Source organism: Ranitomeya variabilis, chromosome 5 (genome assembly GCF_051348905.1).
Source record: "Ranitomeya variabilis isolate aRanVar5 chromosome 5, aRanVar5.hap1, whole genome shotgun sequence".
In the NCBI taxonomy this organism is placed as follows: Eukaryota; Metazoa; Chordata; class Amphibia; order Anura; family Dendrobatidae; genus Ranitomeya; species Ranitomeya variabilis.
The window spans coordinates 125,313,559-125,327,778 of record NC_135236.1 but is presented as its reverse complement, the minus strand read 5'-3'; the positions used below and the strand labels follow the sequence as shown (position 1 = coordinate 125,327,778).

Genomic DNA, 14,220 nt, shown 5'->3' with positions numbered 1-14,220 from the left:
TGAGGACAACGCCACAGCGTGCACAGTTCTGCGCTCCCGCAAGCGCCGATCAATCTGAATGGCCAAAGACATAGAATCACTCAGACCGACAGGCGTGGGAAACCCCACCATAACATCTTTAACGGATTCAGAAAGACCCTTTCTGAAAATTGCAGCCAAAGCATCATCATTACATTTAGTCAACACAGACCATTTTCTAAATTTCTGACAAAACAATTCTGCCGCCTCTTGACCCTGAGATAGGGCCAACAAGGTCTTCTCCGCTTGATCCACAGAATTAGGTTCATCATATAATAGTCCTAAAGCCTGAAAAAAGGAATCTACATTAAGCAAAGCCGGATTCCCAGATTCCAGGGAAAATGCCCAATCCTGTGGATCACCACGCAGCAGGGAAATGACGATTTTAACCTGCTGAATAGAATCCCCAGAGGATCGAGGTCTCAAAGCAAAAAACAGTTAACAGTTGTTTTTAAAACTCAAAAATTTAGACCTGTCACCAAAAAACAAATCAGGAGTAGGAATCTTCGGCTCTAAAACAGGAGTCTGAACAATATAATCAGAAATTCCCTGTACCCTAGCAGCAAGCTGGTCTACACGAGAAGCTAATTCCTGAACATCCATGCTAACACAAGACTCCTTAGCCACCCAGAGAAAAAGAGGGAAGAAAAGGCAAAGCAAACTGCAGAAAAAAATGACTTAACACCTTTCTTCCCTTCTGAGATGCATTTAACTCATAGTGGGCCAGTTGTACTGTTATGATCCGGTGACTTTGGAGCCGCATGAACTTTCTCTGGAGTAGGTGGAAACTGTACTGACCGCAAAACCTGAACTAACACCGCAACTAGAAGTAGCCGTGGGGTGTGCCTAACATACCCTAGACACCTCGACACAGCCGGAGGACTAAATACCCCTATAGATGGAAATAGGAATACTACCTTGCCTCAGAGCAGAACCCCAAAGGATAGGCAGCCCCCCACGAATATTGACTGTGAGTAGGAGAGGAAAGACACACGCAGGCAGAAAACAGGATTCAGCAAAAGAGGCCACTCTAGCTAAATAGGGAAAGATAGGACAGAATACTAAGCGGTCAGTATTAAAACCCTTCCAAAAATATCCACAGCAGATAATACAAAAAGTTCCACAATCTAACTAAAGACATGGAATGTATATCTGCCACTCCAGAGAATCCAACAAGACTGAGAAAATACTGACACAATCTAAGCTGGACAAAAAAAAACACTGAATAGCACAGAATTATTAAGCACACAGCATGTGTACCACAGAAACAAAACCAGACACTTATCTTTGCTGATTTGGCAGAAGGCAGAAGGAACCAAACCAGGACCAAAACCTCCCAACAACCATGGACAACTGGCAAGGACTAATGAATCCTGCACGCCTAAATACCCCAGTCAGAACTGCAATCAGCAGATACACCTGACCAGGACTGAAACTCAGGGACAACTGCATTACCACCTACAACCACCGGAGGGAGCCCAAAAGCAGAATTCACAACAGCCTACTACGCCAAGTATAATAGAGTGCAGAGTAGAGTATGTCACCACGGAACAGACAGACCAACTGTTGAGGGGAATTTATTAACAGGAGTAAGATTCTCCTCGCAGGGAGTAAACAGGGGGTTAATAGAGACAAAGCAAACAGTAAACAGTTAAGCGGAATCGAAATGGTTAACGAATGTTCTTGTAACTTATCAGTCCAGGGAGGTCCTGACTGGAGGGTCCTTATTCCAACGTGGGTACAGTCACCAGCAGTGCTTGAGATCTTGAAGTCTCTCCTCTGTCTCCTGGGAACTGGAGACTCTGGGGTTGTCTTTGCAGTCTTTTCTCCCAGTGCAGCTTGAAGCAGGACGTAACAGCCACTCTGCTGCGAGTCTCTGTATATCAGGCCGGCAGCCTCTCTTGCAGCAGCAATGCTACACACACACTGAGCAGTTTACTTTGTCACACTCAGGGGTCCTGGCTTGTCAGTGTGGTCATCGGGGCTGCGCGCTCAGGTCACTGTGAGGGGTACGTCTTCTCTGATTACAGAGGCTTCCAAGTCCACACTCTCACATCCAGCCTCCACTACGGCTGGTATCTCAGCCTTAGTGCCCTCACGGGGAGCACTCTCTCATGGGGAGCGCGGTGCTGCAGCCTGCTCTCTCTGGCGCGCTGACCCCTCTGTCTCACGCGCTCTGCTCTCCCGCTCTTTTCTGACCACACCCCCCTCTCTTCCTCTCTGCCACCAGCAGTCACATGGTCCCTTCTGTCCAGGGCAGAAAGCCTTCCCCTCGACAACCCAGCTGTCTGACTAAGTGGTTCCAGGTAAGGAGCAGGGAAAGCAACCTCCTTACATTACCAGTGTGAGACAAGTAACTAACACAAAACAGGAGAAATTAACTTTGTTTCATTACAAACTCATTTGCTGCAGCTCTCACAGCTCTGCTGTATTACAGCACTGTCTGCCTGTGAGATGGAAGCTATAGCTGAGAGAAACCTACAGATGTGTCAGCTATAATCACACACAGCTCTGCAGTGAGATCAGGAGAGGAGAGAGCGGCCATTACACATCACACTGGTAACCATTACATACCACACTGGTAACACTGGTAACTATTACACATCACACTGGTAACTCCCCCTTTCATTTATAATAAACTCTGGAGGCAGATTCTCATACAGATCAGGCTCCGGCCCATAGATCTGAAATGGAATCTATCACCCCCTTGGACATATGTAACGTATTAATATGGGCATACATTTCATAGAATAGTTAAAATCATCATGCGACATATCTGTAGCGCCCCCACTGCCGCAGGGCCGAGGGGTACCCGGTACCGGGCATCTGAGTCTCTGCTCTGGGGTTGTCACGGTGGCTAGACCCGGTCCGTGACCCTGCTGAGGGGCGTACAATGAAGGTGGAGGTAGGGGATGACGATGTTATGGTGCGGTGCAGTGCTGGTCACAGTAAATAACGAGGACACCAGGTTGCAGTCTCTTTACCTCTTTACTGAAGGCTTCAGGGTCCTCAGCCCGGAATACGGTTAACCAGGCTGCGCAAGTCCGACCGGTCCGATGGCACCTCCAGAGTTCCCTTTGCAGGTGGAAATCTGTGCCTACCTTCTAGCGCTTGTGTGTTGTGGTCCTTCCCTGCTGTGCTTACGGGATAGTCCCCACAACTGTTGTGTCTGTTTCTCGTGTTCCCTCACAAACGATTCTGATGTTCTTCCACGTCCCCCAGATCTTATGGTTAGGACGCACCCGTATGACGGGGAGGCTCGGAGCTCTTCCGGGACTCTAGCGTCGCCCCACTCCTGTTGTTACCCCCCTGTGTCTTCCTAGGTCAATTGGGTGAGACAGCCCACCTATAACTGACTGTCCTGCCGTAGGTTTGAAGTTTGGCCTGGAGCTCTATACTTCCTCGGCGTTCCGGCCACCGGTTACGCGCCTCAGTAGGATGTTACCTCGTCTTACAGCACGACTCCTACTGGTATTCTCCTTGTTGCGTTGATCTCGTTTCTCACTCAGCACAATAAACCTCGCTTCTTGTCCTTTCTTGGGGTACCGCCGCTATATCGTGCAGGCGCGGTCCCTTAACGTTCTCTCTGGTTGCTAGGCCTCTGTCAGGATCCCACCCCTGACAGGGACCCCTCCGAATCTTCCCCTACAACACCCTCTGCCACAAGGTGTTGCCTGGTTCCAACCCAGTCAGCTTTCTGATCTCACTTCCTATCCAACCCCCAGTTTTACCAGACTGTGAGGCGTGGCCTAATGCATAGTGCCCTTAGCTCCCCCTGGAGGCCAGACTGTGAAATGTATTGGTGTCTGTGATACCTGGTCAGGTGAACTCCTTCAGTGCCATCAGACGTACCATAGCCCCCCTTAGTGGCGGAGCAACGGTACTGCAACGACCAGGACTCTGGGGCGCTGCATATCTGCGGTCTTATTGCAGAGAAACCCTCTTTTATTAATTTATTGTAATGATTTCTTACAGGCTCCTGGGCGTGTCGTATCTGGGATCCGGGGTCACCACTACAAGTCACAGGACACTGTGACTCTGATGGGAGGGAGCTGGTACGCTAATGAAGACAGGAGACAGAGTTTTCTTCTAGGCATTGCACGCCCCAGAGCCTGGAAGAACTCATTACCATAAAAGAGGATTTCTCCACAACAAGACTTCAGATATGAGGCATGCAGGTAAGGAAACCATGGATATCTCTGGAATAAGACATCATATAACAGATATCAAGGTATCATTTTATTCAGCTTCCTATGACTTAAATGCCCTTATAGATGGCTCAGCAGGGTTGATGCTTCAGATTTCCTTTAAACCCTTGTGTCTTGTACAGCAACATTCCTCATATGTTTGGTTTTATACATCATGTTGGTAGTCCCAAGGGTGCCAGATTATCCAAATGAGAGGAATGAACCAAACTACATCACCTAATCTGGAAACTTTTGAGTGCCCCTGCGTTCCTGCCCATTCTTTTGGTAGGATATCTGCATAGTACGGTATTGAAATGTGCCATAATTTTCTTATAGGATTTGCATGAATCTCTAAAAAAGACTGAAGGGCAGATAATAGTATAGTATAGCTCCATATTACATATATGTCACAGCATAGTATATCTCCATATTACAAATATGTATGATAATAGTATAGTATAGCTCCATATTACATATTTATAATAGTATAGTATAGCTCCATATTACATATATCATGTACGATAATAGTATAGTATAGCTCCATATTATATATTTGTAATAGCATAGTATAGCTCCGTATTACACATTTGTAATAGTATAGTATAGCCCCATATTAAATATATGTAATAGTATATTATAGCCTCATATTACATATTTGTAATAGCATAGCTCCATATTACATATATGTAATAGTAAAGTATAGCTCCATATTACATATTTGTAATAGTATAGTATAGCTCCATATTACATATATGTAACAGCATAGCTCCATATTAAATATGTAATAGTATGGAATAGCTCCATATTACATATATGTAATAGTATAGTATAGCTCCATATTACATATATGTAATAGTATAGTAGAGCTCCATATTACATATATGTAATAGTATAGAATAGCTCCATATTACATATATGTAATAGCATAGTATAGCTCCATATTACATATATGTAATAGTATAGCTCCATATTACATATATGTAATAGTATAGTATAGCTCCATATTACATATACGTAATAGTAAAGTATAGCTCCATATTACATATATGTAATAGTAAAGTATAGCCCCCATATTACATATATGTAATAGTATAGCTTCATATTAAATATGGAATAGTATAGAATAGCTCCATATTACATATATATAATAGTATAGTATAGCCCCATATTACATATATGTAATAGTATTGTATAGCTCCATATTACATATATGTAATAGTATAGTTCCATACTAAATATGTAAAAGTATAGAATAGCTCCATATTACATATGTTATAGTATAGCTCCATATTACATATATGTAATAGTATAGCTCCATATTACATATATGTAATAGCATAGCTCCATATTACATATGTAATAGTATAGTATAGCTCCATATTACAGACATGTAATAGTATAGTATAGCTGCGTTAATACAGGCCACGCAGTATATAACACTGGGCACGTAGTATATAACACAGCCCAAACAGTATATAACACAGCCCATGTACTATACAACACAGCCCACGTACTATATCACACTGCCCACGCAGGATATAGCAGCCACGCAGTATATAACACAGGCGACATAGTATATAACACAGGCCACGCAGTATATAACACTGGCCACGTAATTTATAGCACAGCCCACGCAGTACAAAACACAGCCAACATAGTATCTAACACTGGCCACGCAGTATATAGCAGCCACGCGGTATATAACACAGCCCACATAGTATACAGCAATGTGGGCACCATATCCCTGTTTTAAAAAATAATTAAAATAAAAAATAGTTATATACTCACCCACAGGGATCCAGCGAAGCTCTGGCGATGCACGCGTGGCTGCCGCCATCTTCCGTTCCCAGGATGCATTGCGAAATTACCCACATGACTTAGTGGTCTTGCGAGACCGCTAAGTCTTCTGGGTAATTTCACAATGTATCTCTGGGAACGGAAGATGGCGGCAGCCACGCGCGCCTGGGCGGACTACAGAGGGTGAGAATAGCAGGGGTTTTTTTTTAATTATTTTTAACATTACATCTTTTTACTATTGATGCTGCATAGGCAGCATCAATAGTAAAAAGTTGGGGACACACAGGGTTAATAGCAGCGATAACGGAGTGCGTTACCCGCGGCATAACGCAGTCCGTTACCGCTGGCATTAACCCCGTGTTTGCGGTGACTGGAGGGGAGTATGCGGGCGCCGGGCACTGACTGCAGGGGAGTAGGGAGGGACTAATCGGACTGTGGCCGTCACTGATTGGTCGCGGCAGCCATGACAGGCAGCTGGCGAGACCAATCAGCGACACAGGATTTCTGTGACGGAAGTTGCTGACAGAAAGACGGAAGTACCCCTTAGACAATTATATATATAGATTTGACTCACATTTATCTGTAATATTTAATGTACACAAGAGGCCTAAAATTAATCTGTGAATTAAAGAACCTCACTCCAGGCAAAGTCTGAAGGTAAGCAATGTACTCCTGTGATAATGGCACAGAAAAGATTATTTTGTGTCACCAAGTTTTCAGCACGAAGAAACGGAATTTTTTTTTTTTTCTTTCGCAATGTGGTATGTGTAGTTTAAACCTCACTGAGAGTCTCCTAGGTATAATGCCTAAGTATTAGGTCAGATAAAAAGACAAGAAAAATGACTGCGAAACCTGTATGTGATTTTTCTTGAAAAATTGAGAACCGCACACTGGTTCCCTCATATGACCTGTGTGGTATACGTATCTACGTTGGTCTGTTCTTATATCTGTATATGCTTTATATTTCTTCTAAATATGTTTTTTTTTGCAATTTCTTTGGTTAAAAAAATGAAAAATTATTTCAGAATGCAGATGCAAAAAAAAGTAGGTTATACATGGAAGGAAAGTATCTATAATTTCCTTTTGTGCTGGGGTAGGACTTATGGTTACATAAACCTCCATAGTGCAAGCTGCCAGTCGCATTATATTAACTTGGCTTCTACCAATGGAAATTCCGTCACTTTCTTCTTCTCTCTGCCATATGAGGTAACATCAACTCTGGGAAAACTAATTCTTAATATTACAGGCTATCTAGGTGACACAGACACTGAATAACTCACACTCGCACCATTTTCTGCAGCTTTTCCTTGTCATTCATATCTTTATTTTCGTTTTTTCATGTGAAACTTTTCCCTAGCTTTCATTTACGGTTAAAATTGTGAGTAAACCTTATTTTCGTGACCCTCCTATTAGCAGAAAGATGAGTTACTGATCAGTTCCTTGATAATGGTGAATGTTGATGTTGGACTGGAGTGGTGCTATAATGTTGGGGATCCATAGTTGCATGAAAAAGCCTAAAAATGATACTGTTTCCTTCTTTAAAAAATTGCAAAAAGACCCCAAAATAATTTATGACGTGAATTAAACTATTTCAATGGCGAGTTTACGCTGATGATGTGCGATGACAGCTACCCCTCAAATACATGCATGGCTGTCAGATATTGTGCATGAATCCTGGTAACCTGCTTCCCAATACAGAGCAGCGCTGGATCAACCTTTTAAAGGGGTTATCCAGAATTACACTCTTTTTTTTAAGAGCCCAAGAACTAACAGACAGGTAGTAGCCACATACTTGCCTGTTGTGCCAGGAAGCGATCTCTGGTAGAGCGGTCACAGACAGCTTCTGCTGGCAATTTGGGAACTTGCACTGGTGCCACGTCGATAGAGAAGTGGCTTCTCTTCCACTCTGCTCTGTTGACGGGGTGTGACTCCTGACATTATACTGACTGACAGCCAGCTCCCCACTGCCTCACTGTCTCATGCTCTGTGGACAGAGCAGGCCAGAAGAGAAAGAACTGCTCTGTGGATGTGGAGCAGCTGAATCACCGGCAGGAGAGGTCAATGACTGTTCTGTGTCAGCACCAGGTAGAACAGACAGAAAGTTAGCAACTACCTACTACAAAATTCTCCATCTTCACCATGTGCACGAGCCCTAAAACACATATGTGATATTACAGTTTAGACTCCTGCTTTTCTATTGCTAGTAATCCCCAATCCATACCATTGCGTATGCATATACTCCATTCATATGGGTATCCCATGAGCTAATTGTAGAAAAACATTGTACCTTCTGAAACAAGAAACATATTTCAAAAGTATAATAAGGGGAAAAAGGTATATTAGAGAATTGAATACATGTTGTTAGTGCAGCCATCTGTTATAAAACTAAAACCTGAATATTTTCCTACTTTGCTGTCTCAAATCTGATCTCGTCAGAAACATCTCCATTGGCTTTTGTGGTTCCTCATTAGAAAGAAATTTGCAAGAAAATAAAGGCGTCTTAAGAGCAATTGCTTATGTGATTATTAGCACAACGTGAAGCCAGTTAAATTTGTGGGGGCGCATAGCTGTTATCTAAAAGATGGATGGGTTTTCCATTGCTAAGATAAAAAAAAGAACAACTTGCCCAACGTAGTGTATAAAAAAAAATGTATCCAGCCCAATTAAATCCCATTGCTTCCCTCGTCACACTGCCCAGTCCATCGCCACTCTCCATGGTTCCTCTTATACTATTGAAGTGGGCGAGGGCAAGGCCACCCATGCATATCCATGATCTGGCCCAGCAAAACCTCCACACCCAGATTCCATCTTAACAAACGTATCTTTACTGTTATACATTTTTCTTAACACAGCAGAACACAATAATAGACAATACAAAGTATGCTTATTCACAGAAATAACGTGTAATAACAAACTATCCCTCACTGTCCCTATCCACACGTTACCAGTTCCTTTGCTCCAAGAGGTTATCTTCCCACGTCGCAGGCCTGTCGGTCACAGCAGGGAGACGCTCCAGCCGAAGAGAAAAGGAATTAATCAAAACTTTGTCTCTCAGGTCCAGACTGTAGTCCTTGGGGTTCAGCAGGTAGGGGTGGAATGTTCGGCCTCTCAACAGAGGACCCGCTTACAGTTCATGGGCTCCAGAATCTGTGAATATGTCACCGCTGAATGCTCCGCAGTGTGGAAGCTGGGAACAATCTGGATGTCAGCTTCCAAGAGAGAGAGGTCAACCAGGCAATCTTTTATATCTCATCTACAGGAGGAGGCCAGCACACACAGACTTCTCTCTGCACCCAAAAGTTTCCCGGGCTCTTTCTCTTCTCCCTCCCCTTCCTGGTCACATGACATAACAGGGGGGAGTCTAGGCAATACAGTTTGTTTCTCTGTAATCACATTCGGCATAGGTATAACTTCTGGCCACACGGGGGCAGTGTCTGTCACAGATTCTATGTCAATGATAACAGAACAGTCACAGCTGGCCAGCTCATTACACTATGACAGGCATAAGACCACCACAAATACTAGCTACAGTGGTGATTATCGCATCAATGCTGTGTCCAGTGATTAGCTGCAGTGGTCACAAGTTTGTACAACCAGAAAAGGATGTACAGAGACTGTCAGTGACCACTATATGGAAAGATCACCTACAAAAACTAAGAGAAGAGTTAGTTTCATAGAATAGGACCATGTTCTGGTAAATTGGGATATCAGACCTACTGTAACTAAGGCTATGTTCCCACAATGAGCTTTTGATTAGTTTTTTACGCTGCATATTTTCGAAAAAATGCAAGTACCCTATTTTTCTTAATAGGAGCAGGAACGGTGCAGAAAATCTGCAACATCAAAAAATCATCAAATTCTCATTGTGGGAACGCAGCCTAAAGGTATACTATTGCAGCGCCCCAGAGTCCTGGTCGTTGCAGTACTGTGGCTCTGCCGCTAAGGGGGGCTATGGTACGTCTGATGGCACTGAAGGAGTTCATCTGACCAGGTATCACATACACCAATACATTTCACAGTCTGGCCTCCAGGGGGAGCTAAGGGTACTATTCATTAGGCCACTCCTCACAGTCTGGTAAAACTGGGGGTTAGGCAGGAAGTTAGGGAGAACGCTGACTGGGTTGGAACCAGGCAACACCTTGTGGCAGAGGGTGTTGCAGGGGAAGATTCGTTAGGGTCCCTGTCAGGGGTGGGATCCTGACAGAGGCCTGGCAAACAGAGAGAAAGCTACGGGACCGCGCCTGCACTTCATAGCGGCGGGGCCCTAAGAAAGGATAAGAAGCAAGATTTATTGTGCTGAGTGAGAAACGAGATCAAAGCAAGAAGGAGAATACCAGTAGGAGTCGTGCTGTAAGATCGAGGCAACATCCTACTGAGGCGTAAACAACCGGCGGCCGGAACGCCGAGGAGGTACATAGCTCTAAGCCATACTTCAAACCAACGGCAGGACAGTCAGTCATAGGCGGGCTGTCTCACCTAAATCACCTACGCAGACATAGGGGGCAACCTTTGGAGAGGGGCGACTCTAGGGTCCCGGAAGAGCTCCGAGCCTACCCGTCATACGGGTGCGTCCCAACCATAACACCTGGGAGGGACGGAAGATTAGCAGAAGATCATCTAATCGAGTTGTGAGGGAACACGAGAAACTGACATAACAGTTGTGGGGACTATCCCGTAAGCTCAGCAGGGGAGGACCACAACACATAGCGCTAGCAGGAAGGCACAGATTTCCACCTGCAAAGGGAACTCTGGAGGTGCCATCGGACCGGCCGGACTTGCGCAGCCCGGTTAACCGTATTCCGGATTGAGGACTCAGAAGCCTTCAGTAAAGAGGTAAAGAGACTGCAACCTGGTGTCCTCGTTATTGACCGCGACCGGCACTACACCGCACCATAACATCAGTACCATACCACCACCTTGAGACTGCAACCTGGTGTCCTCGTTATTTACTGCACCGCACCACCACCATCATCCACACCTTTAGTTGCGCGCCCCTCAGCAGGGTCACGGACCGGGTCTAGCCACCGTGACAACCCCAGAGAAGAGACTCAGAGGCCCGGTACCGGGTACCCCTCGGCCCTGCGGCAGTGGGGGCACTGCACTATCTCAATCCTGTAATAAGTTTATATCTTTTGGAAACAATGTCCACGAAAAAGGAAAACCAATACGTCTGAACATGGAAGTGCTAGGTATAATAAGACATAAAGAAAAGGCATGTAAAATCTTTAAAAGGAACCTCTCAGTAAATCAACTTCCCCAAACTGTAAATATGGGCATGCAGATCTTTGAAATGTAAATCCATCAACATCTTTATATCTTTTATCTGTTGGTGCATTTAATAGTAATTAGCATTTAATTCATATGAAAATGAGGTGTTGAAGGCAGATATTTTTTTCCAGGAGCATTATGACACTGTTGTTTTTAAGGGAACCATGTCGGGATGTGCAGCAAAAAAACAGAGAAGATGGAAGTCTGCAGACCCAAGCTTTGGATGTGAAATAACATTTAGACAAGATGGTGAAGAAGAAAAAGAGAATGGCTTCAATCTGAGAAGATGTCACCTGTAAGGAACGTGGATGTAAATGTTTATTTGCGATGCTGTCTTCATCTCATCAGTCCTGTGGTTCCTGTATGGTCTGCAGTCTGATGATAGCTGGTAACAACAACTCCCACCATCGATAAAGAAGCACTCCCATCTATACTTTGTATATTAAAGGGAGTCTGTCACCCCCAAAATCGTATATGAGCTGCGGCCACCGGCATCAGGGGCTTATCTACAACATTCTGGAATGCTGTAGATAAGCCCCCGATGTAACCTGAAAGATAAGAAAAAGGTTATATTATACTCACCCAGGGGCGGTCCCGCTGCAGTGGGCATCGCGGTCCGGTCCGGGGCCTCTCATCTTCTTACGATGACGTCCTCTTCTTGTCTTCACGCTGCAGCTCCAGCGCAGGCGTACTTTGCCCTGTTGAGGGCAGAGCAAAGTACTGCAGTGCGCAGGCACCGGGAAAGGTCAGAGAGGCCCAGCACCTGCGCAGTGCCGTACTTTACACTGCCCTCAACAGGGCAGACAAAGTACACCAGTGCAGGAGCTGCGGCAGGAAGACAAGAAGAGCACGTCATTGTAAGAAGATAGGAGGCCCCGGACCAGACCGCAACGCCCATCGGACCGGACCTCAGCGGGACCGCCCCTGGGTGAGTATAATCTAACCTCTTTTTCTCATCTTTCAGGATACATCGAGGGCTTATCTACAGCATTACAGAATACTGTAGATAAGCCCCTGATGCCAGTGGGCTTAGCTCAACTTCCATTTTGGGGGTGACAGGTTCCCTTTAAGCTGTTTCTAAGGGTTGGGGGTCAAAAAACTGAATTTTCTTCCCAGGTGCTGATTAACCTAAATCTACCTCTGCATTTGCAATCTTCTGACGTCCTTCACCATTTAAAAATGTTCCCTTATTCAGCCAATTTGCTAGTATGACTCTACACAGTGTGAGCTTCCATCTGTGGAAGTGTGCTATCCGCCACCCAACCACGCGCTTCCTAGTTGCAGCCTGGGCTTTTCACCTGTGCAGAGGGGAAGTATCTGATTGGCTGAAGCAGGTGTCTATGAAAAGTTCCAGGTTGTGCTAAGCTCTACTCTATAATCAATGAGCGCTTCCTGCAGGGAAAGCTTCACTCACACCATTGGCATTTCCCCTTAATTAGTCCAGTGTAACGCTCGCGCCGAGACTGGTTGGAGCGGGCGCCTGGGGGTGTGGCCCCACTGGACCACAGACCGAACTTCCCTGGAAGGGGCGTAACTAAGTAGCTTCCTAGGTGTTCGCTGGAGCCTCTGATGGTGAGGACAGACTTGTGCAATAGGAAGCTACCAGGTACCACTCCAGGGTGGAGTCGGACTGTGGATACTGATCCCACCGGGGACAAGACACAGGCAGGCAGGCACGGTTGTGGCACTGGCTGACAGACGGGTTTGGCAGGGGCCCAGACGGGCGGACTGGCTTGACGGAGATACAGGCAGGCAGACGGGCACGGCTGGCACTCAGGCAGGCGGGCACGGCTGGCACTGGCAGACAGGACTGATACTCTGGGAGGAACTGGTATTCAGATGGTTGTATGGAAACAGGTAAGAACCTGTTCAGACTGGAGAACATAAAGAAACAGGTAGAGATCCGTACGGCAAGTTGCAGAATAAAGATAGAGCAAGATTGGAAGCAAAGCAGAATCACAGGAGGCGGAGTAAGAGCAGGAGGTGGAGCTAAGAGTAGAGAAGGAGAAGGCAGAGCTATGAGCAGAGAAGGAGAAGGCAGAGCAAAGAGTAGAGAAGGAGAAGGCAGAGCAGAGAAGGAGAAGGCGGAGCCAAGAGCGGAGATGATGGAGGCGGAGCCAAGAGCAGAGAAGCTGGAGGCGGAGCCAAGAGCAGAGACGCTGGAGGCGGAGCCAAGAGCAGAGACGCTGGAGGCGGAGCCAAGAGCAGAGACGCTGGAGGCGGAGCCAAGAGCAGAGACGCTGGAGGCGGAGCCAAGAGCAGAGACGCTGGAGGAGGAGCCAAGAGCCAGAACCGCAGGAGGTAACGCCAAGAGCAAAAGAGTGCAGAACCACAGGTTGTGGCGAGGAAAGCTGAGAAGCACAGAACCACAGGTTGTGGCAGAACAGAGCAGAGAGATGCAGAACCACTGATAGTGGCAAGCAGAGCAGAGAGATAAGGCGGAGGTACACACAGCAGAGTGGGAAATGACAAATGACAAAGAAGGAACAGGAACGGACATAGACCAGAGTTCAGACAGGAACGGACACGGATACACAAACAGAACACAGATGAAGGCCTGCAGTATTGCAGCCCTCTGAGACAGGAAACAGACACGACCTGGCAGCTCAGTAGCAAATGCTAACTGAGGGGAATAGTTTGCTCAGGCGTCCTCCAATGGGTGAGGATGCCTTAAGTATCAGAGGCCTCAAGGCTATTGGCCAGGAACACCCAAGGGAGGTACACAGTCTCAATAAGAATCCGGAGTGGCTGGCGCCGCCCCCCTATGCACACAGCCAGGAAGTGTACACAGAGCAAGCCACCATGAAGCACATGGCATGGAGCCGGCAGCAGACAGATCTCACAGCATGGCACTGGGTGAGTGAGTTGATGTAACAGGCAGATGGGGAATGGAAGGCCATGCAGTGATGCCGGCAGGGTTGTTACATCCAGTTTCACACATCCATGTTTC

General features: G+C 46.0%; 1 protein-coding gene and 1 long non-coding RNA gene across 2 annotated transcripts in view; one reads left to right on the top strand and one right to left on the bottom strand.

Annotated features, from left to right (window-relative positions):
• ITGA11 (integrin subunit alpha 11) overlaps positions 1 to 14,220 on the bottom strand; it is a 246,562-nt gene that overhangs the window by 159,253 nt on the left and 73,089 nt on the right. The window lies entirely within an intron of this gene.
• The window catches only part of LOC143775280 (uncharacterized), a 111,327-nt gene continuing 111,141 nt past the window's right edge, over positions 14,035 to 14,220 (top strand). The window contains exon 1 of the long non-coding RNA XR_013215615.1: positions 14,035 to 14,126. This is a non-coding gene — a long non-coding RNA (uncharacterized LOC143775280). The remainder of the gene's footprint in view (positions 14,127 to 14,220) is intronic.